The following is a 4,386-nucleotide window of genomic DNA, read 5'->3' on the forward strand; positions in this document are numbered from 1 at the left end:
TTTCTTCAGGGCTCCCAAAATATGGAAATCACATGAGACTGGGATTGTATGGAGGTTGTGTGAAAGCTTCCCAGACAAAACTCTGCAGCATAGTTGAAGCAACCTGCCAATAAAATGCCTGCTAAGGTTGTATAGTGTGTGCTGCAGATGTTTTGCTGGGAAAACCCTTACATTTTCTCTGTAAAGTCCCAATCTCTCCCCATATGATTTCCATATTGTTAGAGCCCCGAAGAAAAATATTTATGGCTGTCCTTTGCTTCAGATAGACGTGCATGCCTTGGTACAATTATGTTTCCAGATGCAACTGCCAACAGTTTTCCATAAAGACATTGACCACCTTGCCTTACAGTGGAATACATGTAACAACTATGGCAATTACTTCTGTATTATTGAATAGTTTACTTACATTTTTTCCATATTTTTCATATTAATTTGACTGTCCTTGCGTGCCACTATTGCTAAGTTTGCTTTTGTAGATCTGTGTACTATGTAAGCAAGTGCTTTGTTATTATTTTACAGCATATTATTATTATTTTAAATACTGTGTTGACCTCAAAAACTTGCATCTGTATGCTAGGTTAAAGATTCCCAAATTTGGTGGTTTTCATAATCCAGCTAGCTTATCTGCAGTACTAAAGCAATCAACAGTAAGTTCATAAACACTGATTTACGTGCACCATTTTGGATTTGAGAACTGTAGACTCACTTTTTTGAGGTGGGGCAGTAGAAGACATGTTTCACTGTACAGCTGAGCAACTTGAAACTTAGCAAGTGTGGATAACGCAATTTGCTATAACTCTACTCCTCACATAACTTTCTTACTTCCTTTTTGTATTATGCTGGTAGTAGATGTATCACATTTACATAAAGCACCCAAATTCATATTTGAGTGGCATGTCAGTAAAATTCATTTTTCATCGGTTGGAGTTCTGCTAATGCCAATGATATAGTTAATTTCTCACTGTACATGTTCCTTTAAGAGAAATCTTTATTTAAAAGCCATATGTGCAGAAACACATCGTGAGGTAACAATTGTTTATTTCCAGAATGACATAAATTATTTGAAAGTCCTCATTTAACTCTTTCAGTGACACATTTTATTATGTGTGAAAATTCATTAACTAAAAAGTTATTCGTAATTAAAGTTTCCACCACCCAGAAAATATTATTATTTGGACCATTAAGTATGTTTATGACATTATAACTGTAGTTATAAATTTCTTGCTCTAATTTTTCTTAACTGGAAAATAATTTTATCAGAGTAATTTGGCAATTAAGAAAATTACCATCCTGTGAAATTTCCAAGAAGCTCGGTAAATTCCCACAGCAGTGCATCTGGTATTAATAAAATATTCCACCCAACTTTATTTACTTCCCAATCATCTATCACATAGATAAACCAAATTATTACTTGCCTTCCCATAATGTCATTGCCACTAATTTTGACATTGTCCTCTTTATATAGCAGTAGGAATTTTGCTCCCAGTAATTGTTACAGTAACTTCTCCTTGGCAGAGTCTTGATTAGCTATTTTCATCTTAATATCTCACTGTAAAAATTCATAGCATGCACTCATCCATTCCACATTTCATGTCAAAGTCACTAACATGAGCAGATCTTACTGTTACACTCACTCAGTGTGATTATTTCATGCACTTGTTTGGAAAATCTGGCTGTAGATGTCCATGTAACATCTCTGCATTAAAGTGTTAGTAAAGCTTCAGTGACGGAGTTCTATCAAATGCTATTTTGTGAAGATCTATTTTTTGTAGACTTGAATGATGACTTCATCATGGAAAGAACCTGCTGCTGTTTAGAGTTCATCAAGCGTAGTAGCTGACTTGGTTTACTTGAACTATAAAAATAGTTGATAGCAGAAGTAAATATTCATCATTATATGTTTTGGTGCTAAGAAATGTGAAGTAATCTCAAGTTTAAAGCAATGGTGTCATGCCCATCACTTAAATATTAGGTTAAATCTCCAACCAATTTCAGAGAATGAGACTTCAAAATTACCAAAGAATACCAGCAATATAACCAGGTCAGTAATGTTACATAGTGTGTTTAGCTTTTCACTGGCTAACTGTAGAATCCCTAATGATGAAGAGAAGCTTCGTAATAAGGCATTCAACATAAATTGTGGCTACCCATGTAACTAAATATGAGAGTAGTGCACATTAAAGAAAGCATTTTGTAAGAAACTTAATTTCCAACTGGAAAAACAGGTTGTCCAAAACTGCAATACTAAATACTATATGGTACAGTGTTCTCATTGATACTTAAAGTGTTTGTTTCTATTTCATGCAGTGAACAAATCATATGAGGAATGAGTCAGTTTTGTAAAGATTTCTATTCTTCATGTAGAAGGTACGCCTGTAAGAGTTGCTGTTAATTCAATTACAAGTGAAATGATAATTAAATGGACACCCTAGCTGCAAACAGGCGTTGATGTACTTCATTGGGGACATGTTGAAAATGTGTGCCCCGACCGGGACTCGAACCCGGGATCTCCTGCTTACATGGCAGACGCTCTATCCATCTGAGCCACCGTGGGCACAGAGGATAGCGCGTCTGCAGAGACTTATCCCTTGCATGCATTTTAGGACATAAGAATAAAACTAAAGCAGTATGGTCTTTTATTAAATCAGAATTAGGTACAACAGTTAACCACCAGGAAATTTCAAAAAACATACAAAACAACGTTACTATTTCAAACTCTTCTCAAATAGCTCAATGTTTTAATAAGTTTCTCATAAATGTAACAAAATGTGGTGTAAATGTGATTACTTATCAAAACAGTGTGAATTGCTTTGGCCTAAACAATAATAGTGACCACTTTGTGATATTTAGTAAAATCTCAGCTGAAGATGTAAAAATGCTATTTTGTCATTAACAAACAAAAATGCTCCAGGATGGGATCAAATACCCACCAAAGTAATTAAATTTGAATTTGATAAAATAGCACACCCTCTGTCCTTAATAATCAGTCAGTCCTTTGAGCAAGCAAACTTCCCTGATGTGCTTAAGTATGCAGAGGTAAAACCACTGCACAAAAAAGGATCAATAGAGTGTATGTGAAATTACCACCTCATCTCTATCCTCCCAGTGCTATACAAGTTATTTGGAAAAATAGCTGCTGTCCATATAATAAATTTTATTGTGAAACATGGTTTTATTCTTAAAAACAAGTATGGGTTCCAAAAAGGGAAAAGCACCATGAGTGTTGTTAATGAATTCATTGAAAAAATCTGCTCATCACTAGATAAAAGCAACAAAGTAGCAGGTGCCTTCTGGGACCTTGCAAAGGCATTCGATTCTGGGAATCACTTCATGCTGCTTCATAAACTAGACAGATATGGCGTCAGACCAAATGCTCTGCAGTGGCTCAGATCTTATCTGACAAACAGGAAGCAAAGGGTAATCATAACATCTAACATCGTAAATTACACATCTCAGTGGGGTACAATACCACAAGGAGCCCCTCAAGGCTGAATCTTAGGGCCAACATTGTTTCTCTTTTACATAAATGATTTACCTCTTAGTATCAATGCAAATGGCCTTCCTGCAGTGGTAACACCTGTTCCCATCAGATCACCGATGTTAAGTACTGTCGGAATAGGCTAGCACTTGGATGGATGCACTCAGCCCTTGTAAGGAAACTTAGAGCTACTTGATTGAGAAGTAGCAACTCCGGTCTCATAAACTGACATACTGCCGGGAGAGTGATGGGGTGACTACATGCCCCTCCATATCCGCATCCAGTGATGCTGGTGGGCTGAGGATGATACAGCGGCCGGTCGGTACCGTTGGGCCTTCCAATGCCTGTTCGGATGGAGTTTAGTCTAGTTTCTTAATATCAGTGCCTAGCCAGTCATGTTTGCTGATAGTACTTATGTACTCCTTGAAAAACAAAATGTGGGAGAAATTCTGGATGGTGTTATAAACACACTAAACAACCTAGATACATGATTTCAACATAATGTCCATAAACTTAACTCTTCAAAGACCTTGTTTACACAATTTAGAACCAATCAATCAAAAATCGGTGACTTCAGTATTGTATATAAAAATCAAGTTATGGACCAAGCTCAGTCCTTTAAATTCTTGGGACTAAACTTGGACAAAAATCTAAGCTGGCAAGCACATATAGATTATTAACTGCAACATTAAACAGCCTTGCCTTTGCAATGGATCTGGTATAACAGACGTAAGCTGCAATGATGAACCATAGTTACTTTGAATGTGTAATTAGATACGGTTTAATTTTTTGGGGAAATTCAAGCTACATGTCATGAATCCTGCTACTTTAAAAAAGAGTTGTTAGAAAAATGTGTGCTGCCCCTCCCAGAACATCCTTCCACCCATTATTCAATAACCTAAAAATAT

At 36.3% G+C, this 4,386-nt stretch overlaps 1 non-coding gene across 1 annotated transcript; it reads right to left on the bottom strand.

Annotated features, from left to right (window-relative positions):
• Window positions 1–2,480: 2,480 nt before the first annotated feature.
• On the bottom strand, window positions 2,481–2,555 carry Trnat-ugu (transfer RNA threonine (anticodon UGU)). The gene has a single exon. It is a non-coding gene; the product is annotated as a tRNA-Thr (tRNA).
• Between the last annotated feature and the right edge of the window lie 1,831 nt (window positions 2,556–4,386).

This window comes from Schistocerca serialis, chromosome 3 (assembly GCF_023864345.2).
Source record: "Schistocerca serialis cubense isolate TAMUIC-IGC-003099 chromosome 3, iqSchSeri2.2, whole genome shotgun sequence".
Classification (NCBI taxonomy): Eukaryota; Metazoa; Arthropoda; class Insecta; order Orthoptera; family Acrididae; genus Schistocerca; species Schistocerca serialis.